General features: G+C 33.6%; 1 long non-coding RNA gene across 1 annotated transcript in view; it reads left to right on the forward strand.

The window, feature by feature from the left end:
• The window catches only part of LOC141578620 (uncharacterized), a 34359-nt gene extending 23559 nt beyond the window's left edge, over positions 1-10800 (forward strand). Inside the window, exon 4 of the long non-coding RNA XR_012509163.1 lies at positions 645-10800. This is a non-coding gene — a long non-coding RNA (uncharacterized LOC141578620). The remainder of the gene's footprint in view (positions 1-644) is intronic.
• Positions 10801-11476: the final 676 nt, after the last annotated feature.

Below are 11476 nucleotides of genomic sequence, written 5' to 3' on the forward strand. Positions count from 1 at the left end.
GAACATGTTTACACAAATAAGTCAGTATCAAGAAATAGCACCCAAATTTACCTTATTTCAAAAATAAAGAGAAAATTGTATAGAAATTCATCTTAGTTACAATTAGTGCTAGAAGGGGATGCAATATTATTTACAGTTTTCTCAGGAAAAGAAGGACCATCCTAAGAATTTAATGCAAAACCAAATTATTGCACATGTTTAAAGCCAACAGACTTTTCAAGCCTATAAATATCGGAGGGTAAGTTATATTAATTTTAAAAAGAAAACTATTGAAATTATTAGGAAGAAAATAAACAAGATTAAAACTAAACCAAATAAAAAAACAAAACCTTATAGCAAACTTAAAATTAAACATAAAACATAACAATTTGACAAAACTAAGACCAAACATATCTATCAGATCAATAAATTTAAATGGAATAAACTTACCTAGTGAAAGAGGAAACTCTCAAATCAAATCACAAAGCAAAACCCAAGTATATAAACTATAGATTAAAGAGAATCTAAAACCAATCTAATTCAAAAAGTTTGAAAATTAATAGTTGGACACAGACATACCTGCGAATACCAATAAAATGGAAATAGGGAATATTTGTGCATGTTTGTATGTACCAACGTTTTTGTTTTGTTTTTGTTTTTTGCAGAAATTGCTAGATGCTCATCAATCCCATTTCCCTTTCCGAATGGGAAGACTACTTTTCCTGAGCCAGATTGCAATATGGATATGGCCTTGTAACTGGATGCTGGACAAAGTAATGTGGTAGATAGGATACATCCACTTCCGGGCCTGACAATAAAATGTTTCATGTGGTCTTCCCACTTACTTGTCTTAGCCAGCTAAAAGCAAAAGATCTAACATAAAATTCTGAGAGGACCGTAGAAGATGACTTGAACTAACTTGTTTTTTCCTAAAAAAAAAAAAAAAAATATATATATATATATATATATATATATATATATACACACACACACACAAACACACACACGCATACATACATATATATCTGTATATGTGTATGTATATACATAGTTGATAGTTTATACTTATTCCTCTAGATAATATGGCCCTTCACACCAGAAGGTAGCATTTTTAGGGGTGATTTCCTTGTTCTGGGGCCTTGATCTGCTCAACTCTCAACCATGAGATATCCCTAAACTTCAGAGGAAAGGTGATATTGAAATATTGCTGGGTAGTGCAATGTAAAAACTGTTTTTATTTACCTACTTTCCACCATGTAAAAATTCTGAATCATCAAAGCCTTATTCATTTGATGAGAATGATTTCATTCCTAGCATATCCCTTCATATAAATAATTTATTTTTCTATGTTGTGTACTGACTCTTGGCATAGAGTTATGATTTTTTGTTATTCTAGCAGCTTATCTCTGCTTCTTCATGATCTTTTAGCTAATAACTGGTTTCTAACTCCTGATCACCACTTCTGTTGCTGAATATATCTTTCTTGTTATTACCTCCTGGACCCACTTTTTGAATTTCTCCTTTGACCCAGATGCCATGATTTCCTTTCTCACAAAATGGAATTTTCTGTTTTTTCTCTTAAAGTGGTAAAGAATTTCTGGCTATGACATTTATAGATTTTTTTTGCAGAATATCTGATGGTTGTACCTAGTGATAAAGTGATGAATTATATTAATGTATTAAAATATGTTTTGAGCTTAAATTAACACCACATTTTAGATTTCAGAGTCCAATTGAACTGCTCTAAAATACCAGCCTTAACGAAATCGCTGTTGACAAAATGATGGATGTTATACTCCTTTAAAAGTTTCCTTATGGTATTAAAATTCCCCCCTGTTCCCTTCCCCCATCTGTCTGGAGTATCTGTACCTCCTTGGCCCAAGTCAAATATTTCTCTAGGAGTTTAGGCAACATAAATGACCTCCCCATCTTTTAGGCCCTTGATTCGTGTTAAGTTTTAAAGTACATCATTGGATGGTAAATCATCCTCTGTTACGCTTATAAAACTGGCTTATAGTCTTCAATTCTACTTGCCAATTTTGTTCCATATCTAGAATCAGCCTATGGTTCTCTTAAAGCGGAAAAAAAAAAGATGCTTTGTTGTGGAAAGCATAAACATTTCTTTCACTTAAAGACTGTATACTACCTGATTCAATTTACCTTCTTGTTCCTTCTTAACTGCTTCTGAAAGACAGGAGACACAGCCCCTTAGCTAATAGTTCCTAGAAAATAATAAATCTTTCTAAATAAGTGCTGTGCCTTGTTAAATCTAGAGGATTTATTAAAACAATGGCTGTCTCACTCTTCTAAGGCTGCCATAATAAATTACCACAATCTAGGTGGCTTATAAAAATAATCCCAAAATCTATTGTCTCACAGCTTTAGAGACTAGAAGTTCAAAATCAAGGTGTCTGCAAGGCTGTGCTCTCTCTGAAACTTATAGGGAGATCCTCCCTTGCCTCTTCCTAGCTTCTGGTAATTTGCAGCAGTTTTTGGCATTCTTTGGCTTGCAGATGCGTTACTCCAGTTCTGTCTTCACATGGTGTTCTACCTGTGCCTCCTGTTGGAAGCATTCCTCCCTTTGAAACTCAGACCTCTAGATCAGAGTGTAAGATTGCAAGTACACGAAGCAAAAGTTTTGCTAGTGGATCACTAGGAGTAACAGTGAGTGATGCTACTCCCATATTCTCCAGGAGGCTGTGTCTAAATCAGCACCCAGTATATGATATTGTTTCTTCCATAGCCAGAATTCACAGGTCCAGGGATCAGGGGTAGAAAAATGGAAATGAATCCTGTTGCTGTTTAATACAACTATTTCCATACTCTAAAACTTGACCAATAGTAGTGTTTTGCTGATTACTTAAAATTAACTTTCTTAAAAAAACTTTTAGCAATATACATAGTCACTAATATAAACACATTAAAAAGTACTTATGGATTGCTCATATATTAAAGTATGTGAAAAAATTTTAAGAAAAAAAGCAGTTACAGCTGAAAATTATCATTTCTTAGTCATGAGGTTTTTTTTAGTTATAGTTTTAAAAGGCCTCATGCATCATCCAATATAATTTCACAATTACTTCTTGTGCTGATCCCTGGGATATTTAAAAAGTTGTGGAGGCAGTGTTTCCTTTTATGTACATTTTCTGTAGTAAATGTTTATAAGTCATCAGGCGCCAATGTAGTTTAGAAGGTCTCAGGTACAACTCCTAGAGAAAGTAATTCACTTTGAAAGAAAATGACCACGCCACTTTGTTTAAACAGACCTAGTGTGTTAAACTTGAGGAAAAAGGTACACTTTCATGTATAGATGATGATTTAACTTATATTTGCAGCCTTGATTGCTTCTCTGAGCTCCTAATACACTTACCTGCCATAACGACCTATCCACGGGGAAGCCCCTCAAACTTAACGTCGCCCTACCAGAACCCTTGTGTCTGCCCTTTATCCCCATCTTAGTAGATAGCTAAAATCCAAGACATTCTTATTTTCTCTTTCCTTTACACTTTACATCCAATCTGTCTGCAAGAACTGTTGGATTTATTTAAAAAATATATCCTAAGCCTGACCACTTCTTGAAACCTCCACTGCTACCACCCTAGTCTAACTCACCATCGTCTCTTACCTGAACACTGCAGTAGTCTCCTAAATTTCTGCCTGCTTCTACCAGACCATTACCTACCATCCAGTTTCTATATGGAAACCAGAGTGATATTTTTACAATGTAAAGTAGACCATATATGTTGCCCTACAGCCCAGAATACGGCTCAATGTCTTTACTTTGGCCTAAGGACCTACATACCCTTCTGTCTGGCCTAATCTTATACTACTCTCCCCTTCCTGTCACTCCAGCTACACGATCCTTCCAAATCTTCCTACAAATACACCAAGTTTGCTCTAGCTTCAGGGCCTTCCTACTTGCCATTTCTTTTATCTTTCACTGGATAACTTTGCAGATTCAATCCTTCACCTCTTTCAGTTGTCTGGTCAAATGTCCCCTGAGAAGTTTTTCCTGATTGCTCTAAAATGCCACCCTTTCCCACTGCTTAATACTTTTTGACTCCTTGATTATTTTTCTTCATAGGACGTGTTTATTTTTTGTCTCCATCTTGATTGTCTGTCTCTCCTGCAGGAATAGGAGCTTTGTCTTTTTTCATGGCTTTATCCTCAGTGCCTGGTACAATGTCCAATGCTTAGACAGAAATAAGTATTTTTGAATGAATGGATGAATGAATTTACTTAAGTATTCATACCTTAAAAATTGAGGCAAAATAGTTTAATTTAAAAATGCATAATGCTAGCTTAAAAAAAGAGTTGTATTACTTTGGAAAAATCTCAATCAGTTAAAATTGTTTGGAATTTGCTTCTCTGAAGAGAGTTGATGTTCTGAGTGAATCAAGCATTAATGGGTACACCTGGTGGCAGGTGCAGGCATTGCAGAATAAGGACTAAAAACTTAATTTGTCTCGAATGGGCCCCAAATTTGGCCATACATTAGAATCATCTGGGGAGATTATAAAAGTCTAATGACCAGGATAGACCACAAAAAAAGTAATTCAGAATCTTTAAGAGTTGTATCTAGGGCTCCATTAACATGTTTTAAAAAGTTCCTAAGCTGATTACAATGGACAACCAATAATGAGAACCATTGATCTATGAAGTAAGGGGTTTTTGTAAAACTATCCTCCATGCTGACAATAGTATAGGAAGTATTCAAATACCTGTTAAATGAATTAATGAGTAAGTGAATGAATGAATGGCTGAATGTAAAGGATGTTGATAGCCAACTGAACTCTTGGAAACCATACAAATGGCTCGGTCTACCCATAGGGTTGCCAGATTTAGCAAATAAAAATACAGGATTCTCATTTAAACTTGAAATTGAGATGAACAAGGAACTTTTTTCAGTAATCCATGTTCCAAATATTGTAAGGGGCATACTTATACTTAAAAATGTACTTATTGTTTGCCTGAAATTGAAATTTAACTGGCATTCCCTGTTTTATGTGGCAACCCAATCTACTGATGAGGCAAGAGTTAAGGTTCTCTTGTAAAAATCATTGTGTTATTAAAATATTTAAAGCAATTCACTGTTAAAATGGTAATTTAATCTCTTCTATCTTCAGCTATAAAAAGCTACCATAAAAATAGTCTATTATCCTTAGGAATAAATTTAATTTTGCATTTTTAAAGTATTAATAGAAAAAGTATAAAAATTAGGTGAGTTCTGCATTATAGGTTTTCCAAGAGAACTTCAAATTTAAATACTTCAGTATCTACTTTCAAGCTATCAAATCTTGTACCCTAGAGTAAGAAAAGCATAATTCAAACTGTTTTTAAGACCTATGAGATACACTCATAACCTCTGAGAATGTTCTCCTCATGTCCCTAGAAGTGTGAGAAAGGCAAGACTCCCTCTGGCAATAAGCCTTTATTTCTCCCTGGTTACTTTCTGCTCATTATACTGACCAGCAAAAACTAGGATTAAACAGTAATAATGAATAATACTTGACTTTAATTCCGGAAAAAGAAAATGATTGAAACAAATCAGTTGAATAATTGGTCATGCAAGCCGAAGTATCAAGATACTGCCTTTTTCTTTTTAAAAAATTTTTATTGAAGTGTAGTTGATTTATGATGTTAGTTTCAGGTGTACAGTAAAGTGATTCAGTTATACATATACATACATATATATGTTGTCTTTTCAGATTCTTTTGCATTATTTGTTATTGAAAGAAATTGAATATAGTTCCCTGTACTATACAATAGGTCCTTGTTTATATATTTTATATACAGTAATGTGTGTCTGTTAATCTCCAACCCCTAATTTTTCCCTCCCTGCCCTTTCCCCTTTGGTAAACATAGTTTGTTTTCTATGTCTATAAGTCTATTTTTGGTTTGTAAATAGTATTTCTGTATTTTTTTAGATTCCACATATAAATGATATCATATGATATTTGTCTTTCTTTGTCTGACATTTCACTCAATAGGATAACTGCCTTTTTTCTTAAAGGATCCACTAAAGTTCCAATCCTTTGCAAATGGCAGATAAACACCTTTCCACCACCAGGTGGCATACTCATATGTTCAGAAATTAATGAGTGGATGATCAAAAGAGGGATCAATTATGGTTCATTATCTATCTGTGGAAAGAATAGAATGATGAAAAGGCAAAACAGAAAAGCCTGTTAACATTTCTAATGCTTTCTGTCCCCAGCGGAATTGCACAGAATGGACTGGTTTCTATGCTTCCTGCAGAATTTGCAGGAAATTGTTCCCTGAGAGTTAGATGGTCAGAATTTTTTGATTTTATTGGAACACTGTCTTTTATTGTTTGAAGACATCTTCTTCAAAACTTGTCTAAATGTTGTAATAAAAATTAAATTTTTGTAGGAATTTTCCTGGATATATGCCATTTCTTAGCAGACATGTTAGCAGCCCATTCCTAAATCTACTGATAAGTGGAAAAAAACAAACATCAAAAGAGGAAAAGGTCTATTTAGACAGAAGTTTTAATCCATTTATCCCGTAAGTCTGAGTCTATTTCAACAAGAAAAATGTGGAAATGTCAGGCAAGCTATATATTTTCTACATATCACTCTGGCTGACAATCTGTGGTAAAGATACAAGAACATGGAAACTCAAATTGATTTTTCTGACATGGAGTGCATCTGGCACTATGCTTTTTCATAAACATTACTGCACCTTTCTTTCTCAGAGCTTGAGATGACAATTGTTGGCTTTGTCATTTTTCAGCAACACACTAAGATAGCTGATGCAGACATGAACATAGCTTTAGAGTATAAAATTACAAGCTTTTTTTTGAGGAGGAGGGAATATTTAAAGTTTTGTTCCTAGAAAGATTGTCCTGGGAAAGTCGATACAGGTGTGGAATGCTTAGCTGTATTTTGACTTTTAGAAGTCGTCCTCATACTTACTTTGCAATTTGGTACAAAAGTAGATGCTCTCAGTTCAAAAGGTTGTCCATGAAACTATTTGATTTCCTAACTACATTTGTCAACTTTCAAACATAATGCATAGATGTATTTTTTTTCTTTAGTGAATTGATTTTAAGTTTATTTTTTAAGCTGATACCTATGGTAATAATTATGATAGTAGCTAATTTTTGCTGAGGTATTATAGAAAAAGTTAAAGGCAATGACCTTGCAAAGTTTTCTTCCTGGGTTTTGACCCCAGCTCTGTCTCTTATTAGCTATGTAATTTTAGCAAACTATGTAACCTCTCTAAACTTTAAGAGAAAATAAATGCCAAGTCACCAGCATGTAGTAGGCAGTAGATGGTTGCTAGCTGCTCTTTTAAGGATAGAATTTGTAAACTGGAAGTTAACATTTCAATTAACTCATCTCTGAATTAGAGATTATAGCATACCTACCTTTATGGCTTTTGTGAGGATTAAATGATGTAAAGTGTATGACATACTGAGTTTACTGGTTGGCATATAGTAAGCAAGTCAATAAATGGGAGCCATTGTTTTATTATTCTTGTTCAGGCACCATATGTACTACATTGCTAATAAAAATATTATCCCTGTTTTACTGAGTAGAAACTTAAGCCCAAACAGCCTAAAAGGAATTTGGTCCAGGAGTCAAACCCTAGTCTGGCTTCAAAGACTGAGATCCTTTCCTGACAATCTATTTGACTCTAACCAATGGCCATTCCGACATCAAAAGGGCTGACATTGAGGGACCAAGGAACAAGTTTTATTTCTTTAATTGTTCAGAGATGGGACACTCCTCAAACCATTTTGCTAATACCCTACTGTATAATAACTGAAAAATACATTAAGTTTTGAGGACTTTTAAAGAAACATTATAATGATATTATCTTTTATCATTCAGGCAATAAGATTACAGATTTCATAACTAAATAAAAAATAAAGGGAAAAAAGGCAATATCATATTCTTTGAATTCTCTAAAGTCTCTGATAGAATTATATACTTCTTTGTACTTTTTGGTGTACTTTTAAAAAGCAAGAAATCTGATATTTAAAATTAGAATTATTTTGTACAAAGATGTTACATGAAATTATTATTTTTACCTCTAATGCTTAGTTTCTACCTCTAGTGTTTACAAAATGCACCTGGCTAAATATAAACCAGTCAATCAGTTGGCGTTCCAGATGTCTTGGGAAATATCCAGATGTTTGTGATCTTAAAAAAAGGATATTTTCAAAACAAACATTTTATTTTCCCACTTTTCAGCTTCATGTGCTAGCCTAGCTATTACACAGACTGAACTACAATTTGCTTTTTAGTGTAAAATAAACCGAATCTTTTCACAGAGAAAATTCAATTTCAAAAATATAAACTTTAAGTCACTTTGGAAACATTTTAGAACATTAGAATGGAAAGAAAAATAAGGACTGTCAAACCAGGGATTGGTGCACTTTTTCTGTCAAAGTCCAGATAGTAAATATTTTATAGGCTTTGCAAATCTAAAATCACCCTTCGAACTACTCAACTCTGCCTTTGTAGAGTTGATAGGCATGGCTGGATTCCAATAAAGCTTTATTTACCAAAACATGCAATAGTGGGCTGCATTTGTTTGACCTGGGTCTAAACACACTGTAAATACCAGATATATCCTGTTTTGGATAACAAGTAAACATCTGTCAACATAAATTAGGACAAGAAATTTCAATATGATAGCGCTTATCACTACTTAATCGGCCTTGAAGATGTGCTAATTATGCTTCATGTGCCCCAACTTCCTTCTCTGCCCTCCTCTGTGTCCTGGGAAGCTGACCTTAACAGACAATATCACCCTTGGACATTGGGGTTACACTAGTAGGAGATGAGAAGCTGAAAGGAGGGAGAAACTGTTTCAACTTTGGAGTGCCTCACCCAGACATAGATACTTAACTGCCTACCAAACCTGGACTGCCATGTTCTAAGGGAAACCATACTGTGCAGAAATCTTTCCTCTCTCCTCCAAATTAAAGTGTATTGCTTCTATATGTATTCTCTAAGGGCAAGCTTCTGGCCGATTCTCACTTAAAAAACAGCTCATAAGCCTGCTAAGTGTTAACTAACCGTGAGGAGGGACTTCTCTTTATTAGAGAACTCCAAGAAATACCTTAAAAAGTAAATAAAGAAGGATTTTATAAAAATAGTACCAGAAGCTACCTTGTGGAAAATGAGGGCAAAAGAGCCATTATGGCAATTCCTACCGTAGAGAAAATTCATAATCCATATAGTTAATCTTGATACTGGCAATGAAATAAGATTTGGGGGCACAGGTTTGTGTATTATGTCATCAAATGCTGTTAGGGCTTAACAAGTGGTGTGGTATTTATTCATGTTTGATACCATCTTAACTAGTATTATAGAGATATTTTAAATTACTCTCAATTGTCAGATGTTAGGATATCCATGATATAATTGAGAAATGATGGAATAGAACTAAAGTGGTGATTTTTTTTCATGATATCTTAATGACAATTAGAAATATTACTGGTTTAACTAGCTGTGTGTCTATGAAGAATCTACTGTTGGAAAAAAATCACTTTAGAACTCTGTTAATTAGCCATTTGTACTTTTCTAATTCCTGAAGTCTGCTTCCTGGAACCCTAATCGTATGAGACTCTGTAAAAGAGTTATATTATAATCTGTTCTTAAAGGATCACAGTGCACAGGAGCAGATTGAAACCTCTGGGAAGTATTGCAATAACTAATCTGTTTAACTTTCTTCACCAACTTTTCCCTAGGCCTGCTTAATCATGAAATTTTATTTTGAATGTGATTTATTAACAATCCATGGAACTTACTTTAGGAAATGCTGGTAAAAGATATTAAGATACTTGGTTTCAATCACTAGGAAAATTGCTACTATTTCATTCAATTGTTTATGTCATCTATCAATCTATTAATTTGAATATTTGTTATTTAAAATTCTTACCTTTGAACAGAAGGCAAAAATATAAGGCATTTCCCAAAATGTCTGGTAAAAAACTTTTGCCTGCCTCCAAATGTTAGATCTGATGACTTCAAGTCAGTAACCAATAGTGATTGAGAATAAGGACTTCCTACCTATGTCCAACATTCAACTCAAATCAACTCCACTTGGAAGCATTTCTGACTAATGATCCAGTTCCTTGCTCCCTCTTATACTTTTCCCTTCCCATGGCATTTAATGATCTTGTTTATAGTCAGTGATTTAACCTGTCTAATTCAACTCCCATGGATTATAAAATCCTTGAGGGCAGAAACTATATATAATCATGTTTGCTCCTAATATCTAACATAGTACTTGATTTTTTAGTAGTTGCTTAATAGAGTTAATTTCTTTGACAATTCTCCATGGTTTAAGGCGTCTATAGAAATAATTGACATTCTCACTAAATATTTAAGCAGTAGTAGCCAGAACTTCACCAAATTCTGAGTGTATACCAACTCGTGAGAGCACATGGTCAAAATCTGAGGAATTTTGCCAGCCCATTGATTTCACATTAGTACCTTGATATCAGGCTATGGTGAGAGTATTTACAACATAGAAATTGGCAAAAGCTACAAATCAAGACTTTTTTATTTTCCTGGAGAGCCAGTTATTAGGAAACATTTACCAGCATACCACTATGTATGATGTCTTTTATTGTTTTTTTTAATTAAATAGTAATTTAATCATTAAAAAATAGGATAAAATTTAAATTTTTAAAAGTAATGATTTTTAAATGAGTTGTTCTGTCTCCTCATTTAGATTGCAAGTTCTCTGGGGAAAGGGCCAGTGCTTTCTTTTTCTTTGTTGCCCCAGTGCCTGGGAACTTATAAGCATTGAATAAATAATTGTATATGGAGGGATTGATTTCCTAAATGGGCTTTGCATTTTGAGTAGTAGGGTAGTGGTGGGGTGGTGGTGGAGTGTCAAAAAGGGATGAGAAAACCAAAATAATGTTTTGAGTTGATCCTAACACTGAATTTTGTATTCAGAATTATACATTAATAATTATAATAAATTACACATTATTTTTTCTCCTAATTTTATGTTTATTCTCAAAATTTAAATATATACAAGAGTTATATTAAAACCAGTAACATAATCATAGCCACAAGATTATAATCTCAGGGATATAGAATTTTATGATGGTTGGACTAAAGACAAAGACATACTTTCACTGCCACAAAACTGCAGCAAATTAGCTGAAGTTGCAGAATTTCCTTAGTTTCCTATTTTAACAAACTACCCTAAATATCTAGGGATATCTAGGGATATTAATCAACCTAATGAACTACTTTATTGTGTGGATTGTGATAAGAATTTCAACATGACTTTTTGACTATGTGAAGAAAATGCTGCCTCCGCAATGTATCTTGTAGTATTTATGCTCATGTTGTTACAAATAAAATGAACCTTCAAAGCAAAAGTCATCTAACACTAGGATTTAATCTAAGCAAAATACATACTTTAAAAATGTTTTAAATTAAGATGTATTTTACACACAGCAAAATATACAAATCTTAAAAGGAAATTGTGATGAATT

The sequence above is a fragment of the Camelus bactrianus genome, chromosome 1, assembly GCF_048773025.1.
Source record: "Camelus bactrianus isolate YW-2024 breed Bactrian camel chromosome 1, ASM4877302v1, whole genome shotgun sequence".
NCBI classification, from domain to species: Eukaryota; Metazoa; Chordata; class Mammalia; order Artiodactyla; family Camelidae; genus Camelus; species Camelus bactrianus.